Raw genomic sequence first — 26,201 nt, 5'->3', positions numbered from 1 at the left:
TTAGATCTAGATGCAATGACTTTACTTATAAGATGTGCCACATGGAAAGATGTACTTGCTACTGTGGATATGTGGCAGTCAAAGTTCAGGTTGCTATAAACATGAGTACCCAGATCATGTACCACTGGGTCTACACTTCGGGAGGGGGGCTGTCTATAATGTAATTAGTAGGGATTTCATCTTTACCAAAGGGAATAATAATGTATTTTTTGCATTTAGCTTTAACCCATGGTTTTTGCACAAATCATTTGTTTACATTAACCCTGTCAGTAGTATATTAGCATCATTGGTGGACTCAGTGATTGCTCCCAATTTGCAATCATCCGCAAACTTGGTCAGCCACAGGTCATCCATGTTTTCCTGGACGTCTGAGAAATAAATTCTGAACAGTAAGCGGCCCAGCACAGATCCCTGTGGTATGCCACTGGTGATTGGTCTTTTGATAGAGGTGGTCACCCACTTTGACATTATGTGTCCTGTCAGTGAGCCAGTTCACTACCCATCTGGTAAAACATACCACAGTTCCTCACAGGAACAATGAAACACAGCAACACAGAAATTCTCCTCAGTTGAAATAAACCAAACATGAAGCAACACTGTGGCTACAAATTCTTTATTTCACATTCTAATAATGACTGTCATTTGACCCAAAGACTATGAACCTATGAACATCACATTCCGGTACCTCGGCTCCATCAGCCTTCAAAGGAATAGCCTCATATCATTCAGTAGCCTTTTTATATCCCCTTAATTACAGTGCTAATTAATTAAATGCATTCAATTCATTCTAATAATGACTTCTACTACCCAAACCTTAAAGGTGCCTCATAGGTATATGAAAAAACATCAATAAAAAACTACAAATTTATTTTACATTTTCCATAAAATAATTGCATGTTTTCTATTTGAACATTTTTAACAACTTTTAAATAAACTGACCTTACCACATATTTATATTCTGATTTAAATGTTGTGTTAATTCTATCATATTATTACATTAGATGTCCTATGCCTGAAAAGTGCCTTCCATCATTAACATTTCATTAAAATGTCATCCCATTATACAAATGACTGTGTATGCTACTACATTTTGCTACAAATGTTTTTAAACTTCATCTATAAAGTGCCTGATACAAAACTATTATTTCACTATCTACTTATACATAAACCCTACATGTCCCAATTTACTTCCAAATTTAAACCTCTAAGATGTAAAGTGCCTAAGTTTATAATGATTTTTGTTTCTAACCTTACCAATCAGTATTTAAATTGTTCACCTCCCATGTTCCCCCCCAAAAGGTTGTGGTAGTACACTAAAGAAAAAACTATCAGTATCTCCCCCATGAGTTGTGCAAAAATGCTCAGTACCCGGACTTTCCATCCTCCTATTTCTTATATCACCTAGATGTTCCAATATTATCAATTTCACCTTTCTTTTTGTTTGCCCCACATACCATTTCTTAGGTGTGCATCCACATCCAATGATGTAGACCACACCACGAGTCACATCTGAATTCATTCTTAATCCAAAACCTTTTACCATTTATTTCCCAGCCATCTACATTTTTTATTTTGCTACATATTTTGCAAGCCCCCACAGGGGAAAACCCATTTCCTATCCCCACTTTTGCCCTCACTGTTTGATTTTAATAATTCTTTTAAATTCCTAAAGCGACCATAAGAGAAACTAACTTTTTCTGGGAACAATTTTCCCACCATTTCATCCCTTCTAATAACAGGCCACAAATTTTCCACTAATTTCTTTACTTTAACCATCAGTGGAGAAAATTTTGTCACAAAATATGGGATCCACTTCCATTACTCTTTCTTTATTTTCTTTTATATGACTAACATACCTCCTTGGAAAACTAACTCCCTAATTCAAATTCCTATTTCCCCTTAACTTGTTCAAGGCCACCAGCAGTATATTAGCATCACTGGGGGACTCAGTGATTGCTCCCAATTTGCAATCATCAGCAAACTTGGTCAGCCACAGGTCATCCAAGTTTTCCTGGACGTCTGAGAAATAAATTTTGAACAGTAAGGGGCCCAGCACATAACCCTGTGGTACACGACTGGTGACTGGTCTTTTGCTAGAGGTGAAGTCACCCACTTTGACATTATGTGTCATGTCAGTGAACCAGTTGACTACTCATCTGGTAATGTAGGGGTTAATTCCTAATTGGGAGAGTTTCTCTATAATACCTGAGTGGGGGATTGTGTCAAATGCCTTGGCCAAGTCAAGGTAGGTGGTATGCATTGTCTTTCCTTCATCCAGGACCTTGGTGAATTTCCAGAAGAAGTCAACCATGTTTAATAGGCATGATCTACCTTTAACGAATCTGAACTAGGTTGGGGCCAGAACTTGGAGATTACCTATGTCCTTGTTAATAAGGTCTATAATGATTTCTTCTGTGGCTTTGCAGATGAGGCTAGTCAAGCTTATGGGCCTATAATTCCCAGGGTCAGTTGACAGTCTCCCTCTGTGCAGAGAGATTACTGTTGCTGTCCTCCATTCCACCAGAACATAGCCAGTTTGCAGGCTGTGGATAACAGGAATCAAAGTGGGTCTGCTAGGTCATGTTTTAAGTTGTTTAAAAGGCAACATGGGATGTTGTCGGGTCCCATTGATGCTGTGCTTTTGGCCTTGGAGAGCACCGAGATGACCTGGTGTCTTAAGATAATAGGCTGAGGAATGGTGGCAGGTATACTTTGGAGGATGACTGGAGGGGACAGGGGGTGAAGTTTGCTCCAAATCTGTCAACTAGCAGGATGGCTATTACGTCCGGTTGAGAATGGGTGTCAGTTCAGCATATAGCTGGGTATACCTTTAAGATTTCGGACATAGTTAAAGAATGCCTTCAGATTATCCTTAGCTAGGGACACTATTTTTTGTTTCTTAATTTGCTTTGGAGGACTAGACAAGATCTGTAATTTGTTTGTTTAAACTAGAGAGGGATTTCTTCCTCTGCGGAGCCAGTTCCCCCCTGTTCTTGGACATTAGTTTCTTTCTCTTGTTGTATAGCCTGTTTATGCTAGGGGTCTACCAGGGTGGCTTGCTTTTTCTGTAAGACCTGGTTTTAATCTGGTCAGGTATAGCCAGTTCTATACAACTGCTTAAGTGGTTATACAGGGCATTGGTGTACACCTCTGCATAGGAGTCTGTGTTAGCAGTGTTCAATGGGGCTTTGAAACTTCCTATACCATCACTTATTAGGAGGTTGTTTGTCTTTGAAAAATTTTTAAGTGTTTTTGAGCTTGATGGGGTATCTGGTCTTATAATTACATTGAACAATGTTGATTTATGGTCTGATCTTACCAGACGGACATCGCACTGGAGGTGCACTGCTCTTCCATGTTTGCGAGTACTATGTCCAAGACATTTGAGCCTCTTGTGTGTGTGCTTACATGCCATTCCAGAGAATTTACATTGACAAAGTCCAAGAACCTTGTGCCAGCATATTTGTGGTTGCGTATGTTTCCCAGTCGATGGTAGGATAATTAAAATCACCCATGAGTAAGGTGTTGGGCTGTATGACTGGTGACTCCAGTAAGTCTAGGTATGCGGTATGCTTTTCTGTTTCATGGTGGGGGACCTATATCTAGCTATTATGTAGTAGGGACCTTTGCCTATAGTTAATTGGACATGGAGTAGCTCAAGAGAGTCATACTGTTTGACCTGCCTTTTGATGTACTTATCCTTAATGAAGATGGATACACCTCCTCCGTTTGTTCTTTCATGTTTATTCCATGGTATGAATGTATGGAAAGCACTGTACTCTGAATGGCCAGAGTGCTTTCTGCACCTTTGACCCATCACCTTTGAACCATGTCTCAGTGACTGCACAGATGTCAGTATCTTCCAAGGTGAGGAGTACTTCCAGGGAGTGCAGTTTCTTGTTTAGACTCCTAGCATTAAGCAGCAGAACCTTGAGTTTATCTAGAGAGGATTTTGTTACATTGGGAGGTTGGTTATTTTGACACTGCCTAAAAAAAGCACAATAGATGTGGCTAATGCCTTTGCCAGTATCTGAAAGCCTACAGGATACAGGTGCAGACCAGCTCTGGCAGAGTAGCATGGGCCTGTCACCCATGCCTTCCCAGGCTGACAGATATTGGCTCCCCCTGGACTGACACCAGAAGCTAAGCCAATTGTTTAAGCCAATCATTTTTGTTTGCATTGTGGCATCATCCTTGGAGAAGGTAGAATGCTGCTTAAGGCTAGGCTTATACCTGCCTGTGACACATAATATGAAAGCTCAGTCATGTCTGTCTTCATATTGTCCAGTGAAGTACATCTCAAGTCATTCACTCAAACATGGATTATGATGGAGTCATACTAGTACTTGTGGCTGAGTGACTTGAGTGCTTGAGTGACTTGATGGATCCTTACATCAGACAGGCAGCTGACTGTTACCCACTCCTTATCTAGACAGGTGAGGGGTATATCCATTTGTCTCACAATGGAGTCACCGATACATTAGGTTTTCTGGTGTTACACCTTATGGGCTTATTTGTTGAAACATTGGTGTGTGTGTTATTATGTGTTGTGGTTGTTTTTAGCATTGTTATGTGTGTAAGTGATTTCCGTTTGGGAGGCACCTGATCCTTTGGTAAATTACTAGTGAGTACCTCCGCATAAGTGGGTTTATGTCTTGTGTCCTTATTTAGTGGGGGAAGTGTGTGTGTGTGCCTATGTGTGTGTGTGTGTGTGTGTGTGTGTCTATGTGTGTGTGTGTGTGTGTGTGTGTGTGTGTGTGTGTGTGTGTGTGTGTGTGTGTGTGTGTGTGTGTGTGTGTGTGTGTGTGTGTGTGTGTGCGTATGTGTGCATGTGTGTGTGCATGTGTGTGTGTGTGTGTGTGTGTGTGTGTGTGTGTGTGTGTGTGTGTGTGTGTGTGTGTGTGTGTGTGTGTGTGTGTGTGTGTGTGTGTGTGCATGTATGTGTGTGTGTGTGTGAGTGCTGACATATTACATGTCATTATAGCTGTGCCCGGACTGTGTATGTTACTATGGTAACAGATGTAAAATACAGTTACAAGGTATATACAGGTTAATAGTTATTTATGCATATATTATCATAAAAGAAAAAACATTATTATTCAAATAAATTCATGTAATTATTAGGGTAATGGATATTTAATCTAAGAGTAATTTCTTCAAATGTTTAGTGGGTCTTGTTTCTTTAGTTGAACGTCAGCATGGTCAGATAGTTGGAGAGAGATTGTTCATTAGTAGGCATTAGAACATAACTAATTTTTCCACTGTTGTGATATCTTAGAGTTGGCATATTTAAGTAGTAGCTACTTGTTCACATTTAGGGATATACTTTATCCTGGGATTGAACAAGAATAGAGCCAGATTTTGGCTAGGAAGCCTTTCAGAATAGTTTTAAAGGACTGGAGGGAGTGTATTGACCTGATGGATATAGGTAAGGAGTTCCAGGCCTTAGCAACATGGTATGAATACAGATCATGCACAGCAGATTTGACAGGGTTTGTAGACAAGTTGGTCAGTGACTGAGTGGGAACATAGTTGTGTCCAATGGTAGTTAGTGCTGGACGAGCAGATGGATGCTGGGTAATTTTAGAGCTGGTAGGAAGCTGTGTATAGGTTAGTTATTGGGGTATTTGTAACAAATTAAGTACTTTATTATAGAATTGTTCAAGTTTTGTGTTTTGTGGTGCCTGGAGCTTAGTAAGGATGGGAGCACCATAAAGAAGTGTGGGGTGGAGATACATATTGGCAAGTGTAGTTTTAGTTGTTTTAGTGAGAAAGTAAGCTTGTTATCAGAAAGGACTATTGCACAATATACGCGTGAACATAAAAAAAAATCAAATTTGAAATCATAAAAAATAATTAACTTGAGATGGCGCGGTTAATAATGTTTGTACACCTTTTGGCCATTGTTCCTGTTTAAGGTACGTGGTTAAAAACAGTCAATGCTTGTACGGTATACAACAATAATCACTTGATTACACGTAGGACTGAGGACATTATGTAGGTGACCATTTCAAATGCTTAGAATGATTAAACATCACATTGCAAAGCATCCTTGTGATATTTGTTGCGGTAGAGAAAGCAATGCTCTTTATAAACTTACAAAAAACACATAAATGCCTCTTTCATGTTTTTAGGTATCAATAGTGCCAATTCTAAAGTTAAAGGGTAGAAAGCAAACCTGTTAGAAAAAGAAAGATGCAGACTGCATATCTGGGAGACCTGTTTAAACCATTTTTGACTGGGTTTTTAAATTTAAATAGACACACAATCAACTGTGATATTAATATTTACTTGTGTATTTCATGGTTCTGTTTGATTTATTACTGAGGTGTTCCAAAGGGTTAACTAAGCATTTACGCACCAAGTATATCGGATCCTTAAATGCAGCTGTAGTCATTTGTGATTAGATGTCACTGATGAAGATACAGAGAGTACTGAAACCATTATAGCTGCTTTTGGTGCTCTGTGCATATAATACATTTTAATATTTACTTCCAGACTCCTTTTCTTGCAATGCTGTTCATCTGTGGATTTGTAGATTTTTTTTTTCATTCATGCAAGCAATAGGTCAGGTTGGGCCTGTGCATTTAATTGTGGACATAAATATATGTCCAAGAGAATCCCTTTTTTATGGAATGGACTTCCTTAGGCTGTAGCAAGATGTTCTCCCATTCGATTCTCGGCTGGAGTGCGGGGAGTGCCTTCTGTGTGGAGTCTGCATGTCCTCCCCACAGTCGAGTGGCATTCCGAAAGACATGCGTGAATGGGCGTGCCTTCATTGAAGGTTGGGCTTCGAGCTGGCAACTCGGCACCGTAAAAATCTACTGCCAGTCATTAGCTGACTGGAGTTCCGCTGTGGCGACCCCTAACCGGGAAAAGCCGAAATGCCAACAACAACAACTTCCTTAGGCTGTAAAGCAAAGTAGCTTCCTGTACCTCTTTTACCTGGACAAAAATTGATGGAGAATCATATATTCACCCCAGGTCTGGCCCCTTCAAGTCCTCATCGAAAGAGGTTATAACTAAGTATAAACTAGTTATAACTCTCTGTACGTACAATTTGGGCCATTGTTATATGTTTGTATAAACAGAAACTAAACCTGTTCAGTCTATACAGAGATGAAATGCATGCTTAGAGTGTATGACAAAGGAAATATGACAGTGGTCCTCTGAATAAACAATCTAGAATTGACCTATGGACCACAGGCTTGATGAAATATAAACAAATCATTGAAAAGTGGAAGAAACCCACATGGAGTGTAAAATATTGAAAGAAGTCTAGGAAAAGTTTAAAGAAACAGAAAAAAATGTTTCAGGAATATAAATATGGATAGGATTACTTAGAGAATATACAGTAAAAAAAATACATAAAATAAAGATGGGATGGATGAAATATTAGTAACAAAAAGTTTAATAATATGAAAAACAAGATGTGACAAGTTATTAAATGTGAGACTTGAGCAGTATGATACATTAAAGAAATGGTTGTAGTATAAAAGGTGGGGAGATGACATGTTGTAGTTTATTTTCTTATACTTTATTCATTGTTTTGAAGTTGTTTTTAGCTTCCTGCAGCTGACTGTCAGCTGACATTAGCTCTTCTGCGACTGTCAGCTGTCATTAGCTCTACTGCGACTGTCAGCTGTCATTAGCTCTTCTGCTTGGCCACTGTGTTTACTGCACCCGCAGTAATCTCCTCGGGGTTCCACCCAACCAATGACTGGGGCTGTCATGTTCAATACAGTTAATTGGACAGATACGGACTGTTACAAATAACCTGTAAAGGAAGTATGATGCAGAAAGGAAAGCTGAAATAAAACACTATACAGACATTAAGAAAAAAGATAAGGGATAAAGTACTAGTGTGAACAGCTGACATTCACAATAAAAATTACTTTTTTAAGAGAGACCCATACAGTGATCAGAATAAAAGAGTCAAAGTCACCATGAAAGGAATAGACAATGTTTAATGGTGTTTGATTTTTTTCTGTAAGAAAACCCCAGTCACTAAATTGACACTGATAGATTCTGAGAGTCCCTTAATTTCTGAAACCCACCTGCCAGATGTTTAATTACATACACACGATGACAAGGGCTAAGTCTCCTACATGTCTTAACTACTTTCTAAATTGTACTTCCTCATAGATCAGTGCTCTAATCCCATTAACAAATTTCTAAAATAAATGGGTCCGATAACTGAGTTTTTAGAAACTCAAAATTCATATGGTGAAGACTGTAAGATCCAGTTTTTGAAAACTCAAAGTCTTTGAATGGAGATCATGGTACAGTGAGGATCGGCAAATTTACCCTTTTCTCCACTGTAGTGCAATCTCGGAGTTGGTATATATAATTTGCAGGGGGTGGGGTGCAGGGGATCTTCTAACATAGACCCAAATAAATATAGACATGTATATATATATATATATATATATATATATATATATATATATATATATACATACAGAGAAAGAGAAAGAGTTAAGTCACTGAAGTTTACATAGTACTGTTTAAAAGATCTACTTTCCGGAACCTGCAATACTTTCTCTGAATTATAAAATTCTTTTGAAACTGAATCTTGTCCCTCTTAGTGTAGTCTTGGTCTGATGTCTTGTATGAGGAATGTTGCTGCCTGTCAGTCTGCAAAGTGATTTGGATTTTAGACAGTGATTACCCTGCCCTTATAAGGCTTTGCATCCAGATATAAAATGTGTTCGTCACATTTCCTTTGCCATATGCTCTAAGCATGCATTTCTTCTCTGTGTAGACTGAACAGATTTGGTTTCTGTTTATATAGGTATAAATAAAGACACAAATATAGATATAGATATAGATAGTGATATTTCAAACTTAGTTTTAATGTAATACACCATATGCTGAGGAAAAATATGTGTTCTTTTAAGTCTATTGTATTACTAAAATCATAGCTATAGGGCAGCTTCTATCAGGTCATTTTGTAGTATGAACATTATAAAAATAATACTAAACTGACATAGAGAATTTAGAAATGTATAAAACATGAAAGTATTACAAAGTATCTACACATACTCTTAACTGTATCAGGATTTGTGTACTTTTAGCAGGTGGTATAATAACTGGGTATTTTAGGTGCTTCCATGAAACAAAACTGAAATAAAGTACTTTTAAAATAATTTCGAACAAAACAGGAGCAACCACAATGTGTCACCCACAACAATCAGCATTTTTACACACAGCCTTGCTTGCAATTGCTGTTTCTTTCAGATGTGGTATCTTGGTATATAGTTCTTTAACATCATGTGTTACCAGCAGGCATTCATTGGTTGTTAGTAGTTAATGCTGACAACTTCATAAAATTCTTTTTTTCCTTTATATGCATTCTTGGTAAATAAGTCAGTGCTTTTATTTGCCCCCCCCCACACACACACACCATGCAAAACATTTTTCTACACAGTCAGATTCTTTCCATTGGGCCAGATTCAATAAAGCCTACACTAAGTGCACACGATATGTATTCAATAAAATTCTTATCACATTTTTTGTGCTTTCTAGTCACTCAGAAAGATTTCACTAAGTGTACACGTAGTCTACAGTTTGTGGTAACCTTTATGAATTCTTGTCAATATTTAAAGCTGCAAGAATATCAGTAGGAAAACTAAAATTAGGAGGAAGAAGGTGCGTTATGTCTGTGCTGTCTGTTCATTCAGAACAGTGTACACTTAGTATAGGCTTTATTAAATCTGGCTCTGCTTATCATAAAGAATTTAAGTGCATTTAGTGCTTTAGAACTAGATACTAAACCGGATACCTGATTTTAAGGTTGCTGTAACAGTTCGGTTATTAGGACATAAACCACATTTTCTATTTTCAGCTGCATGACAGAGGGATAATTATGTGTCTCCAGATTTACAGTAAGGAGATGTACAAGAACCTTGTCTTACATTACCAGTTGTCTGAAAAAACAAGTGTTCTTTGCAGAGTGAAAGTTTGGAAACAGGTCGTTGTGCATTAAAATTTTAAACCTGTGAAAGGATTCTTGAACTAGTTATTTCTTCAATAAAACTTAAAACTTGAAAGGTACACTCATGGGAGAAAAGAGCTTTAAATTCCAATGTCTCACATAGAAACAAAAGTATATAAGGAAATTTACTGTTGTGTATACAAATTGCAGTATGCATTCTTAAACTGAAATCCTATTTTGTTATAATCTGATTAGTGTGTGCAAATTCTGGTGGCCATGGTGGTGCAGCGGTTAGCATTGTCACCTCACAGCAAGAGGTTCCCCAGTTTGATCCTCGGCTGGGGTGCCTTCTGTGTGGAGTCTGCATGTTCTCCCTGTGGTTGTGTGGGTTTTCTCCGGGTGCTCTGGTTTCCTCCCAATGACATGCTGTATGTGGATTGGACACTCTAAATTGGCCATAGATATGTGTGTGTGCCTTCCATGGAAGGTTGGGTGCTTGGCTGGCAACTCGACACTATAAAACTTTACTGCCAATCATGAGTGGACAGGTGATCTGCTGTGATGACCCCTAACTGGGAAAAGCCAAAAGAAGAAGAAAGAAGTGTGTGCAAATTCCAGCAAGCATTTCTTTCTTTTAACATATAATTAATCAGATCTACTCAGTTTTGTTGCACACAAATAAAAGGAATTATCAGAAACTCTGCATGTGTACTTTACAAGTCCTGATTTGATGTAGTGGTGTCTGTGTTTTTTTAAAGATACTAAGTGGAAAGCAGTCTTTGATGACACTGAGGGCCACTGCTCACATATCAGGAGAAAGTAAGGCTTTTACCACCATAGGGGTAATTTCTATTGGATACTGTGGGCATGCTAACTTGGATAGTATGCACATATTCCTGATTTTGAACCTGACATTTCCTTAATCTAGTGTGTGTGTGTGTGTGTGTGTGTGTGTGTGTGTGTGTGTGTGTGTGTGTGTGTGTGTGTCTGCATGCATGTATGGATGTACCTGGAAAGCACTGCATGGGCAGCCAGTGAAAGACACTGGGGATAAGAGGTAGCACCCTCACAGTACATTTGCAGAGCTATGGTGGCCCTCAAGCTCCTTTCCTGCAACACCAACAAGATTTTCACCCCTTGGAGGAAAGTGTTGATTGGGACTGAGCTAGGGTGTCAGTATAAACAGAACAGAAGGAGACTGAAGCAGAGGAATGACTGGAGCATGAGTAGAAAGAAAAATAAAACAAAGAAAAATAGGGGCAGGTGTACATCCTGTATGCAAAGGACGTACTTATAAGCATTACTTGTACCCTTAGAAATGTTCAATGCTTTTATTCCAGACTTACAACAAGCATTATATCAGCTGCTACATGGTAGCACCTGACAGCCATTGGCAAAAAATCATGGTAGTACCTGGAAGTCAGTGGCACAACTTCATGGTAGCACCTGACAGTCAGTGGCAAAAAATCATGGTAGCACCTGACAGTCAGTGGCCCAGCTTCACCGTAGCACCTGAGAGTCACTGGCACAGCTTCATGGTAGCATGTAATAGTCAGAGTTTCATAGTTTCATGGTAACATGTCACGCTCAATGAGATAGCTTCATTGTAGCATGTAGCGGGGATTCATAGTTTCATGGTTACATGCGACAGTTAGTGGCACAGCTTCATGGTAGCATATTACAAAGTGGGTTCATATTACATTGTTGAAAGACAACAATTTTGAATGCTCAGAAGAGCGAAACAGCCGAATATCGAAACTTTTATTCTGGGGGGGGGGGGCTGCACCCCCACACCTCCTGCTAAATATATATACCAACTCCAAGATCGTACTACAGTGAGGAAAGGGCAAATATTCCAATCTTCACTGTACTGTGATCCCGTAATTCAAACATCGATATCCGCTGGTTTCACTTTTCTGTGCGTTCAACATTGTTGTCTTTCGACAACATAATAGGAACCCTTACAAAGCTTCCAAGCGTCATGATAGCATGTGACATTCAGTGGCACAGCTTCATGGTAGCATGTGACAGTCAGTGGTACAGGTTCATTGGGGTATGTGACAGTCAGTGGCATAGATTTATGGTAGTACATGAGAGTCTGTGGTCCGAATCCATGGTAGTGTGTGACAGTCAGTGTCACAGCTTCATGGTTCACATCACATTCAGTGGCACAACTGTCTGGTCTGTCATAGCACTTAATTGAGCGGAAGGATGTTTATCCCATATTAATTGCACTATTATGGAGCAGCCACGGATTAGGCGCAGTGTAGCTAGCACATGTTTATTGCATATATCTTTACATTTTAGAACGAAAGATTTATACCTAAGTATGAAGCTAATACATTTAAACTGAAAGATATATCAGGGTGAAACAAATTAGTTAACTATAGGTTATGTGGCAATTCAGACATGGGGTTAAAGGTCTACTAAAAAAAAATTACCCTTTGGTCCTGGTTGCTTTCTCCTAGACACTATTTATTTTCTGTGACTCTGAACAAGTGATTTAACCAGACAGTTCTCCAAGGTCTCTCATAAAAATAGGTATATGTTTCTTGTGGACTAACTTGATTAACAAATAAAAAACCTGTTGCTTAGTACAAGATAACAAATAAAAACCATGTTGCTTAGTACAAGATAACAAATAAAAAACCCGTTGCTTAGTACAAGATAACAAATAAAAAACATATTGCTTAGTACAAGATAACAAATAAAAAACATGTTGCTTAGTACAAGATAACAAATAAAAAACATGTTGCTTAGTACAAGATAAATAAAAAACACGTTGCTTAGTACAAGATAACAAATAAAAAACACGTTGCATAGTACAAGATAACAAATAAAAAACATGTTGCTCGATGCAAAAGTAATCACTGAGTGCATGAACTGAGACAGATTACCAGCTAGAAAACAATTCCCGATTCTGCAAGTACAGTGACAGACTAAGCTACATCTTCTAGAAAGAATTCTTGATGTTAAAGCTAATCAAATGCATTTCATTACACATCATACTCGGGTAAGCCCAGTTGCTTAGGTGGTAAATTAGGAGAAATATATAAATGTTTGAGACATCATATTACAGTCATTTAACCATTAAATGGCTTGTCGTTCAAACTGTCCTTTGATCAGCTGTCCTCTGAGTCAACATTAAAATGTAATACATTGATAGTGGCATGCTCTGAGTTTCCTCACAGTGACCTTAGAGTTAATAGTATTAAGTTGGTGTACTCTGAGAAGTGGGGGTGCACTGGCAAGTAAACCAGATTTCTTTCTGGCTGTTTAATACCTTCACCAAATACCATTTACTGCAACAGCATTTTTCACCAAATGTTATTTTCCTGAATATGGCACATGGTGAAGGAATTGTTAAAACTCCATTTGGTAAAGGAATTGCATAAAATATATATTTATGGTTTCCACTTTTAGAAGATTGAAGTACATCACAAATAAGTAAAATAAATTGGTATATGGCTATACAATGAATGTATATTTAGTTGGAGTTCCTTCCATAGAAAAAAAATGAGGTTACATACCATCAGCTTCAACAAAGTTTAAATAAAAACTATTTTTGCAGAGGGCAAGCTCCCTTGCAACCTGACCCCATATCTTTAAGTGTACTAATGCTGATATCTCACAATACTGCAGGTGAAGAGAAAATTCCTTACATGCAGTGTTAGACATCTTACTGAAAGTAGTAAATACTTTTTGATTAAACATGGAAATTTGCAAAACACAGTATGGAAATTCTCAGTTTAACAAGTAGCCATTCACTAAAGATCATGGCTCTCACAAAGCATTTGGCCAAACAGGGTGATACACATACAAGCAAGTAGTTAATGATAATCATCATTCATGAAATTACACTAATGTAGACAACTATAGTTGAAGCATGGCAAACCCTTAAGCAAATGTGCTGCCTTTAAGATATATGAATAAGCAAACTTATTATTTAACGTATGGGTGAAGGAAGCCTTAAATGTAACCCAGAGGAGAATGGATTAACTAGCTAACCAGGTGCTACAGGAACCAGTGATGCAAGCTGACACGGAGCACACAATGCTGGCACACCTTTCTTAGGGGAAGGGAAATGGCCTACGACATGCCAGTGCTGACACTTACTGGAGGTGTACAGCTTGCATCATATAGTCCACTGATGTGTACATGGCTCTTCAAGGTTGTGGTTTCATGGTACCATAAATTGTGCTTGTACAGGGGGAACTGTAGCAAGCCTTCACTTCTGCAAGTATACATCAAGGTAGGGTTAGGGACAGATTATCAAAAAATTCCTTATGGTTGCCTGGTTGATGCCCATTATATGACCTGTTCTTGTCCTATTGATGGGGAATGAATGGATATAGTCACAGTGGCAAGGCATGAGGGTGTGCAGGTTTGGGAAAAGGAAAAAAAGAATATTAAGACATTTTAATAAAAGAGAGTAACTCCAAAGGTTCGCATCACAGAAAAAGCTAAGCACTTTAGATTTCAAAATGTTGGGAATATGAAAACATCTTCATAGCAACACATATAGATATATGAATATGCAAACTTATTTTTTTCTGTTGTATTAATTTTGTTATATCCTTTTTCATGTTTTTTTATTTAGGTCGTGAATAAAAATAGGATGTGCCCTATTATAAAAGGACAAATATGCAGAGTGTCCCAGTATAAAAAAAATGAGAGATGCTGATATCTGTACTGCATGCAGGACTTAATGCATAAGATCAGTCTGACAAATGTGCTAATTTTACTTTTTATGGTATAATGTTTGTTGATCATCTAAATAGTTTGATTGTGCCAGTCTAACCTGAGAAGAGCTTCAATTACATGAGCCTGGTGTTTTATTAGATCAGATTTTGTTTATCAAATCATAGGATCGTAGGATCATAGGAGGTTACTAGGCTATTGGCCCTGAGGCCCTTATAAGCCTAGTCAAGAGTTTAACCAATGTTTAGACAAGTCAGCGGCCAGAGCCCCTGTCCAGCAGTGACACAGGTTAAACCCCAGGGGTGTATTTTCTGTTTCCCATCCAGTTACCCAGGTTGCGCTTAAAAAGGGATAATGAGGTGCTCTGCTTCACGTGGAGAGGGAGTCTATTCCACAGATGGGGAGTCTCTGGGACACAAATCTATCCTGCCAACAAGTCCTATTGATATCACAGACCAGGTTGAGGCCACGCGTATGGGTTACTCGAGTTGGGCTTGACTTGTGGATATGCAGCAGTTCCATCATGGCGAGGTCTGAGATTGCTTTGTGTGCCAGAAAGAGGTCACCTCTGAGGAGTCTGTATGAAACTGAGTAGAGGAACAAGGCTTTTAGTCTATCTGTGTAGGGTAGATGTTTGAGGCCCTGGATTCTCCTGGTGAGGAACCTCTGTGGTCTCTCCAGCTGCTGCATGTGCTTTGTGAGGTACATGAAGAAGGGGGCATTCATTGTCCTTATAAGGGAAGAATGCAGGGATGTTATGACCTCTTTATTCCTGGAGGAGATACCCTTACTTATGAGGTGAGCCATGTAGAAAGCTTTTCGTACAATGGAAGAAACATAATGGTCAGAAGTCAGCTTGCTAGCTACCTGGGTGCCCAAATCCCTCACTACTAATTGTGTACTTAGGATATTGCTATTAATGTGATAATATGTGGGGACGTCACTTTCCCCAAAGGGGATGATGATGCATTTTTTGGCATTCAGCTTGAGGCCATGTTTCTGGCACCAGTCATTTGCTTGGGTGAGACACTCTTGGAGGACGTGCACTTCACTTGGGGGAATTGATGACCACACCCAGCTTGCAGTCATTTGCAAACTTGGTTAGCCATAGCCCACTGATTTTGGCCTGCACCTCAGAGAAGTATATCCTGAATAACAAAGGCCCCAAGTCCAATCCCTGGGGTACACCGCTCATTAAGGGTCTACTGCTTAAAGTGGCTGCCCCTATTTTGATTAGGTGGGTTCTATCAATGAGCCAGTCTGCTACCCATCTGGTAACATATAGATTGATGCCTAGTTGAGAGAGTTGTTATGCCTGAGTGGGAAATAGTGTTGAAGGCTTTGGCAAGGTCAAGGTAGGTGGTGTGCACCATCTTCCCCCCGTCCATGGCTTTGGTGACTGTCTCAAAGAAATTGACCAGATTTAACAGACATGACCTCCCCTTGACAGAGTCAAACTGTGTGGGGATGAGTGTTTGGAGGTTGCCAATGTCCCTGTTAATGAGGTCCATGATAATCCATTTCATGGCCTTGCAGATCAGGCTAGTTAGGCTGATGTTTCCTGGATCAGCGGACACTCCACCTGTGTGAGAAAGGATGACAATGGCTGTCCTCCAGTCTGCTGGGAGAAAGCCGGTACTCAGGCTTTGGTTGAATAGGGTGCCTAATGGTGCTGCACGTTCATGTCTGAGTTCATGCAGGATTCAGCCTGGGATGTTATCAGGTACCATATATTCTTTTCCCTTTGAGAGGGCAGTGATGACTGTTCCCTAGAGATAAGGTGTGGGGAGCAGGTACTGGGGATGTCCTGATTTACTGATGGGGGGACAGAGGGGAGAAGTTTTCACTGAATTTGTCAGCCAGTAGGTTGGCTATATCTACAGCATTTGTGTATGTGGTGTGCTTGACCATCAATTCTGAACAGATCCAGGTGCTTCCTTTGAGACTGCGGACATATGTGAAGAAGGCCTTATGATTGTCTCTAGTAGATTATGGCCAGTTTGTTCTCAACGTTGGCTAAAAATTTCACTAATGCTCTTATTTGCTTTTTCAAGCTAAGGAGATATTGCTTCCAATTGGGCACCTGCTCCTTCTTGGTCCTGGGCAGTATTTTTTCCTTTTATTATAGAGTTTATTTATTGCAGATGTTCAGTGGACGGGTTTGCTCATCCTTGATTTTGTCCTGTCCGGTATTCCTGATTTCATGCATCTATATAAATGCTCGTATAGTACTTTGCATTAGATTTGGACATTGGTGACAGTTCCTACAGATGGAAAGGGGGCTGTGAAGCTGTTTATACCATCTCTCAGGAGGTTGTTATCAGCTTTGGAGAAGTCTTTTTGTTTGGCCCTAGCTATAAGGGGGGATAGGGGAGATGGTGACTTTGAAAGTGACCGCTTTATATTCGGATCTTACCAGGGAGGATAATACTATAGGGGTGCTGCAGTGGTTACTCATGTTGGTTAATACCAAGTCCAAGATATTATCACCTCTTGTGGGGGTATCGACTAGCTATTCCAAGGCATTAGCATTGATATAATCGAGGAATCTCTGGGCATTTGTATGCTGGCATGAGTAGTTTTTCCATTCTATGGTTGGGTAATTAAAGTCACCCAGGATCAGGATAAAGGGTTGAATATTGATAGATTTGAAGAGGTCCAGATATGTGGAGTGGGCATCTTGAGTCAGATTTGGGGCCTGTAGCTATCTATAATTTGAATAGGGGTCTTGTCAATGGTTAACTGCACCTGGAGTGTCTCCTGTGCATCATACTGTTTGACCAGCCTTGAGGTGTGTGTGTCTTTAATATATACTGAAACTCCACCTCGTTTGGCTTTGCTGCCCACAGTTTGGGGTCTGAATGTATGATAGGATGAGTAACCAGGTTTCTGTGACTGCAAATCCCTTCAGTATCATAATATGTCTGTATTTTTATTTACAAGCAAACATGATATGTAAACAAATGGAAAGGAGAAGTAGGCAATATAGTCAGCTACAACTGCAGCCGTATTAAATTCAGTCCGAATTCAGGTTTGCCTTCCAGTCCATTAGTGGTTAAACAGCTGTATTATTGGTACTGAACACACCCCAGGTAGTGCTCTGCAGAACTCACCATCAGAAAGTTATAACATAAATCCTGAAATAGTGCAAATAAAAAGAAAAAAACAAAGTCGACACACTGACATGTGGCTTTAAAGGCCAAACAGAAATAAAGTAAGATTGCGTTTCTGAAATACAATGCCAAAAATAAGAAAAATACCCAAAGGCAGTCATTTCAGCCCACAGGATTTTAAAATAAATTTGATAGCTGTATTGATAAAGCAGTCTCTATCTGCATCACATATACTGAAAAACAACCTCTAGATTTAATACAGATACAAACTCACAATATAACAAGAAAAATAAGTTATGTAAAGTTGTAAGAGGTCTCATTCTATCTACCTTAAGAGCCCACTACCGTAGGTAAAGGAAACCAATAGGAAGCTCAAAGCTATCAATGCGCTTTTCTTCCATGAACCCACTGACAGCTGCAAACAGGCTGCAGCTACATAACACAGGTATCAGCAAATGAAGTGATGAATGCTTATCATGTACAAGCAATGTCTAGTAATGATATGATGTTTGTCGGTAGTGAGAGCTTTTCTCCTTGGGTCCCCCTCTGTAAGTAAGCATTGCTCAGTAGGATCAATCTGGTGAACAAAATGCAACTATACAAAAGTAAAATAAATAAATATATAAATAAATATCTGAATTGATGCAGGTGGTCAAAGACTAGCAGTTAACCTTACCAGCCACACTTAAATATGCACACGTCATTCTCCAGAGATGCGTCACTGCACAGATGCAGCCACATTTGCACAAAGGCAAGCACACACATGTGGACATGCACAAGCACATACACGTCCATGAAGCCATAAGCAAAAACCAACAGACACACTTGTACTCCAGGAACTATACATATAATTATACACACACACAAAACACACACTCTCACACACAAACACACACACACATACACAAACACACACACATTAAACATAAGAATTTACTACCTCTGTGTAAGTCTTTCAGTCGTGTGCTTTTTGTCTGCCCCCGCTGCCCTACCTATTGCCTCCTTCCTATCCTTACTTTCCTCATACATAGGTAACTGCCCTACTAAAAAATCTTCTTCCCCCACCCCATACTACTGTGCAGGCAGCCATAACAAGCCACTACAGAAACAAACACACACACACACACACACACACACACACACACACACACACACACACACACACACACACACACACACACACACACACACACACATACACTGGTTTCTCTTTTCTTGAACTGAGAAAAGTGCCAGAGTGCTGAAATGCATGAGTCATAATCCTTTAGCTGTTATAACTGAGTGTGTGACTTGGTATTCATTGCTGAGAAATCTGGTATGCTTGCATTCCATCTCTTAACCTTGTGGTCCACTAGTGCTGAGACATAATATTGTTATAACGGACATCATTATCAACATTTGTTAAACCACATTCAGTAACAGCAGCCTTAATAAAAATAAAATCATCAAAAAGTTGTGATTCAGTCAGTATTTAAGAACTGAGTGTGGTTTTCATGACTTGGAGAAATAGGGCCCCTTCTGTGTCTAATTATTCATAGTGACTTAAACATTGTTAGAGGTGTGAGTCAAAGAAATTAAACTGAATTATGAACAGTGGCCAGTTTGTCCAGCTGCATTTAATGCATACATCCAGCTGACAGAAGGTTGCTTTATCATCTACTTACTTGCCTGCTTTAGTTCACAAACCACAGCAGAACAGAAACACAAACACAATGGAAAGTTATGTGTAAGGGCTGATGTTACTAAGGTAGAGGGGGAGAAAAAGAAAAACTGATGAAGAGAGTTACTAAGGTAGAGATGGAGAAAAAGAAAAACTGATAAAGACAGTGGATGTTGGAGTGAATAACATTAGTGAGGGAGAGAAACAGAAACAGTAGGAAACAAGCAAAGCTGAGGAGACAGAAATAGGTAAAAAGTAGATAAATGGTCAGAAGGAAAACAAGAGAGAGAGAGATTTTATTTAATCTTTTTGAGTTTAGTTTATTTTTAGGTGATATAACGACTTCATTAAACATTGTGATACACAAGTAAAAACAAGCAGCCAAATATAATAAAACTTTTGTAGACTGACTAGGTTATTTTGTTGACTGATTAAATTCCGCTGACTTGTGATTGTTTTAAATGGGAGATCCAGGCTGGTATTTATACTGCTGTAGTACCATCTACCCAAACTGCAGCCTGCTCTTACCTAACTGCCCCTCAGGGATAAGTACCCTGTCACAGTGAAGTGCAGCGCAATGCAATGCCTGTGGTACGATTCAAATGCAAGAACCTGACAGGTGGGTGAAAACTCCACACATTTCATCTTCTAACCATTAAATACAGCCTGCAGAGCCATTAATAGTTGTCAGACACTGATGAGGAGAGAGGAACTGTAAGGAAAAAAGAGAGAGAGAGACAGACAGAAAGAGATGGATAGACTCAAAGAAAAATGTGTAGGAAAATAGGAGAGAGTGAGAGAAAAAAATAGACAGATGGGCAGATACAAGGATAGATGGAAGAGAAGCAAATAAAGATGGATGGCTAGAGAAAGAAAGAAATTAAAGAGAATGAGAAAAGTTTATAGGGATACAAAAACACATGAAGAGATAGTTGAAGAAATTAGTCTATGCCATATGATAAGAAGATCACATGATCAACTTTCAACAGATTGATTCTCAGAACTTCAAATAGGCTTCCCACCTTAAGAAGCTGATAGTCAGGTGTTTGCCCTTTCCCCAGTATGGAACGATCCCGGCGTTTGGCATATAATATGCAGGGAGAGTGTGTGGTGTAATGGAGCTTGACCTCCTCCCACCACAAAAACACTGTTGCTTGTATTGCTGGCTTCTAGAGGAGAAGCCACTTTGATGCGCTGAGAACTGAGCTTTTGAAAGTCGGCCATATGGTCTTGAGATCATATGACACAGATCTGTGAAGAAACAGAGACTGAGACAGGAAAATACAAAAGAGATGATATATATCTCACATGGACCCAGCGTCAGAAAAAAAATGAATAATAGTTTGCATTCACCGTTTATATGGAGCTGCGGTGCTGGAGCGGTTAGTGTTTTTGTCTCACAGCAAGTGGACCTCCAGTTCGATTCTCAGCTGGAGTGCCTTCAGTGCAGAGTCTGCATGTTCTCCCCACGGTCAAGTGAACTTGAAAATACATGCAGGTAGGTGTGTGCATGTGTGGGTGTGCCTTCTTTGAAGGTTGGGTGCTGGGCTGGCAATTTAACACTATAAAAGTTCAATGCCAATCATTAGTGGACTGGAGTTCTGCTTTGGTGACCCCTAACTGGGAAAAGCCAAAAGATAGCAATTACACATGACCATTTATTTCTTTAGAAATGGCAGATTTTTAGGAAAATCCTGGCATTTAAACATTTGAGAATAATGACCCCTGTACACTCTGCCCAGATATAAAATATTCAGCACTGGTATAAGTTGTAAGCTCCCATGAGTAAAATAGCTTTCCCTGAAGTAATAATGTCCCTTTAAAATGATTCAGTCCTTCCTGCTTACCCAAGCTTAGTTAAGTTATGGCTTATTGCAGTACCAGTACTGCTCCGATTATAGATAATGCAAGAGTAGCAATTGCTATGGAGACTCTTCTGTTCATAAGTGAGATAATGAAGCTTGAACAGTGGAATCAATGATGGTGAAAGGAGCTTGAGCCATGGATGCGATGATGGTGAAAGGAGCTGGAACCGTGGAAATGGTGATGGTGAAAGGAGCTTGAACCATGGAAGTGATAATGGTGAAAGGAGCTCGAACTGTCGAAGAGATGATAGTGTCCTAACCATGAGAGAAATGATAGTGCTTTAACATTGAGGAAGATAAGGGAAATGCTACACTGAGTGACAGATGGAGTTCTAATCTTGAGGAAGAAGATCAGTGCTATCCTGGGCTGATGATAGAGATCTGACCTTGAGGGAAAGGATCATTGCTATTTCTAGGGAGGTGACAGAGCTCTAACTTAGAGAAAATTGTTAACACTCTAAATTGTAGGAATTAGTGTAGTTTTAACCTGGGGGGATATAATTATGATGGATCTCTAACTTGGGCTGAGATGATGATCCTCTAAAACATGGATGGGATGAAAAATAAATGAGTTCTAACTCTTGGAACTATATCTATCTACTATCTATATATAGACCTATACATATGTGTGTGTGTGTGTATATATATATATATATATATATATATATATATATATATATATATATACATATATATACACATATATATTTATGTGTGTGTGTGTGTGTGTGTGTGTATATACCGGTCCCAAAAAGTCGAGATTTTGGAATCTTGAACTTAGAAAGTGAAAAAAAAAATAAAACAACTAAAATAATGTTTTTGGAGGGAGGCAAGCCACCCCTTCACCCCCCTGCACCCCTCTACTTAAATATACCAACTCTAAGATCATGCTACAGTGAAGAGAACCATTTTCTTCACTGTAGCATGATCCCGGACTTGGTATATTTAAGTAGAGAGGGTCTGGTGGGTGCAGGAGGGCTTGTCCCCCGGCAAAAACATTATTTTAGTTGTTTTTTTTTTTTGTTGCACTTTTTACTTTTGAGATTCAAAAATCTCGATATTTTGATCTTTCGAAATTAAAAAGTGGACCCATAAATATATATATATATATATATATATATATATATATATATATATATATGGGTTCCCTACATTAGAACGGCAGCCCAGAAGATCGACACTCAAATCACCGATGCCAGAAGAATGAAACCTCAAAAACATGAAAGTTCACATGCCCGAGAAACCACAATCCCGACACTTAACAAAACGAAAAGTTCACTGTCACACACAACACACACACAAAACACAAGCACATCAACAGCCTAAAAACCTACACTACACCTTACACAAAACTATCTATGCACTAACTTTAACCAAAACCCTAACCCTAAGGTCCGACACTACCACACACTTACCTTACTCGCACCCCAACCCTAAGTCCCTCACTTTCGCACACTTACCTTACCTGCACCCTAACCCTAACTCCCTCACTATCGCACACTTACATTACCCGCACCCTAACCCTAACTCCCTCAGTATTGCACACTTACTGGGTCGCACACACAAGTTACCCCTGTCAGTGTTTTCGCTGTCGGGATTATGACTTTTCGATCATCTGCTTTGTTGGTCTTCTGGCGTCTGTGTTTTGCGTGTCAATCTTCCGAGCTGTCGGTCTAATGTAGAGAACCCATATATTTTATATATATATATATATATATATATATATATATATATATATATATATATATGGGTCCACTTTGTAAATTCGAAATACTGAAATCTCGAATTGCAGTATTTCGAACTTACAAAGCTGCAAACTCACATTTTCGAAGCCGGCAGAAGTGCGAAATTCAAAATACCGAAGCACAGATATTTTGAACTTCTGCTTTCGTTGGTATGGTTTGTGGATGTTTAGGTTTAATTTTGGCACGTTTGTGTGTGTGTGTTAGTTAGGGGTTTAGTGTGTGTAAATGTGTGTTGTGACTGTTATAGGTATGTTTGAGGGACTGTAAGATGTGTGTGTGCAAGTTTCATTTGTGTTGCTGTTTGTGCGATCTCGGAGTTAGAATATATAAGTAAGGGGGATGTGGGGAGGACAGCCCCCCACATAGGGGGTGTGTGGGGGCTTACCTCCCTGCTTATATGTAGGTTAGATGAGTTTGTTTGATTGTGGGGGAGAGTTGTGTGTATGTTTATGTGTGTACTACATCTGTAGCGTAATTATGGGATTTTGAATTTCGCGGTTGTGTGATTTTGAGTTTGAGAATTGTGGTTGGGTTTTTGGCTTTGTGGTTTCGAAATTCTGAATTTCGAGATTTCAGTATTTCAAAATTACAAAGTGGACCCATATATACATACATATATATATATATATATATCTATATATATATATATATATATACATATATATATATATATATATATATATATATATATATATATATATATATATATATATGGATTGACTTTATATATATATCATATATATCATATGGTCAAGACCATAAGATCGATTTTTGGAAACTCATAGGTTCATAGATTAGGTTCATAGATTAGTACTAGGCTAAGTGCCCTTGTGGGCCATTTTAAGCCTAGTCAATTACCCCATGTGAGAATCAAACCCTGCACCTTGTGTTTGTAAGGTAAACACCTTAACCATTATGCCAACCTCCAAAAAATGTAAAAAAAAAAAAAGAAAAACATCATCATACATCGCTTTTGCACCCCCAGCCCCCCAACACCCCACTTAAATATAACAACTCCATGATCGAGCTACAGTGGGGAAAAGGGACATCTCCCATTTCACACTGTATGTGGAAGCGCAAAACGGGAGATTTCCCGTTTCCTGTCAACATCGCAAAAAAAAGAAAACATTACTTACACACAGAGTGTACAAGGATCCTTGCCTCTGTGTGCAAGTAATGTTTTAAGGTAAGTAAAGTGTTATTTTTTAACACTTTACACATTCGATTTACTGAAAGCTCGAGCATATGGTCTCGACCATATGCAATTCGAGCTTTCAGTAATTTGATTATGTAAAGTGCTCCTATATATATATATATATATTTATAGAGTCACTTTATAATCTTGAAATACTGAAATATCGAATTTCAGTATTTCGAGACTATAAAGCCGCAAAACCAAAACACCGAAACCCCCAAACCGCGAAATTCAAAACAACGAACGTAAACACACCATACACCACACAACACACACACTGTCCTCCCCACATTACAACAAACAAACAGAACACACAATCAGAAGAATACAAATAAATAAACCTACCCTACATATAAGCAGGGGATTAGTCCCCCTGCACCCCCCCATATATGTTAATTTGAACACTGAAATGCAAGTTTCATTTCACCAATCGTCTTTAAATTATGAAATATAATTCCCCTACCCACTATCCAACCTCTTTAAAACTCCCACCGATGCACTATAGATTATCACACGTTATTTATCAACTCACTGTCGTGTACTCCCCACGCCCCAGTCTATACCCCCTAACTCTCCCCTGGACTAAGTTGAAAAGCTTTCCCTTAAAATGTCAATGCACCTCATATGAATTTGTCTATATTCTCATTTTTCAGTTTTTCCTTTCTTCTTTTATCTTCATTACATCTTCAAGATTAGCTCTACTAAACATACTATATGAACAACGATCAAATGTTACTACCTGCTATACTTTTAATTGTATGTCTAAACCACTATGCTTCTGTAAATATTTTATGCAATCATATGATATTGTCTGCTATATTTTTGTAACTGAATGTGTAAATATCTTATGTATAGTATGTTGACAATTGTTCTGGAGCTTTTCTCCTCAGGCTTCCGCTGAAAACGAACAGTTCTGTCCAGTTGGACCTTCCCGGCAAACAATTATAAAATAAAATAAAACTAAATAAATAAATAAATAAATAAATAAATAAATAAATATAACTGAAAAATACTGTAAAACAAAACAAACAAAAAACATAAAACAATTTTGCATAAGGGGTCGGGGGCTTATGTGTACCAACTCAACAGAAAAGTGAAAAATCCTACAGCAGCATATAGTTGTGTACATAATATCATAGCTCTCAAGTGCACCACATTATGAGGAATGTACCTCATTTTGGGTCTTAAAAAGTTCATGTTCCTCAAAATTCCACATTGAAAGTGTCTGTCACACATTCAGTGTTAGGAATTTTTTAACTGATAGCCATGGTAAATAGAAATGAATCATATTAATTCATTAAAAGATCTTTTTTATAAGTAAAACTAGCATATTTTAGCCATCATATGACCTTCCTACATGAAGTTGTTAGTAAGCCGTTAGTAAGTGTTCCACATTTTGCCCATTTGTCCCACATTATGAGGGCTAGTGTTCCTCATTTTGGAGAAGGGAGGTTGAGAGATCTGCATAATATATCTATATGGTTTTCAACAATTGAGATAAAACGTACATGAAGAAAAGAAACTTGATAAAAGTACACTTGCCTTAGTGTGAAATAATATTTCTAATAAGGTCAAAAAAGAAATCTAGTGTCCTGAGCTGGTAGCATGTGTCAAACTTTGTGTCACTTCTACAAGCATATGACTGCACCTTACAAATTTCCAGACTTTTCACTGTTTATAAACTTCATATGTCAAACTTACTTTGTGAGAACAAGTTCAAACTCTTGTTTCTTTCATATGTTTGCTTTGCAGCTCTGATTGTCACCTCTTAGACAACTTCCTTTGAAACCTTTGTAACCTCACACATTCAAGTAAATATTCATTCTGAAAAGACTTAAAGCTCATAATCAGATCTTATCTTAGTCAGTGATATAAGTGCATGAACAGTTACAAAATGTCTGTATGGTAATGGTGTAATGGTACACCGTTTTTTTTTGTTTTAAATAGGCATGTTGCTAGATAACTCTATCTATTTCAGCCATATC

Source organism: Protopterus annectens, chromosome 10.part0 (assembly GCF_019279795.1).
Source record: "Protopterus annectens isolate FY-2018-M chromosome 10.part0, PAN1.0, whole genome shotgun sequence".
Classification (NCBI taxonomy): domain Eukaryota; kingdom Metazoa; phylum Chordata; order Ceratodontiformes; family Protopteridae; genus Protopterus; species Protopterus annectens.
Note: the sequence above shows the minus strand (reverse complement) of the source record.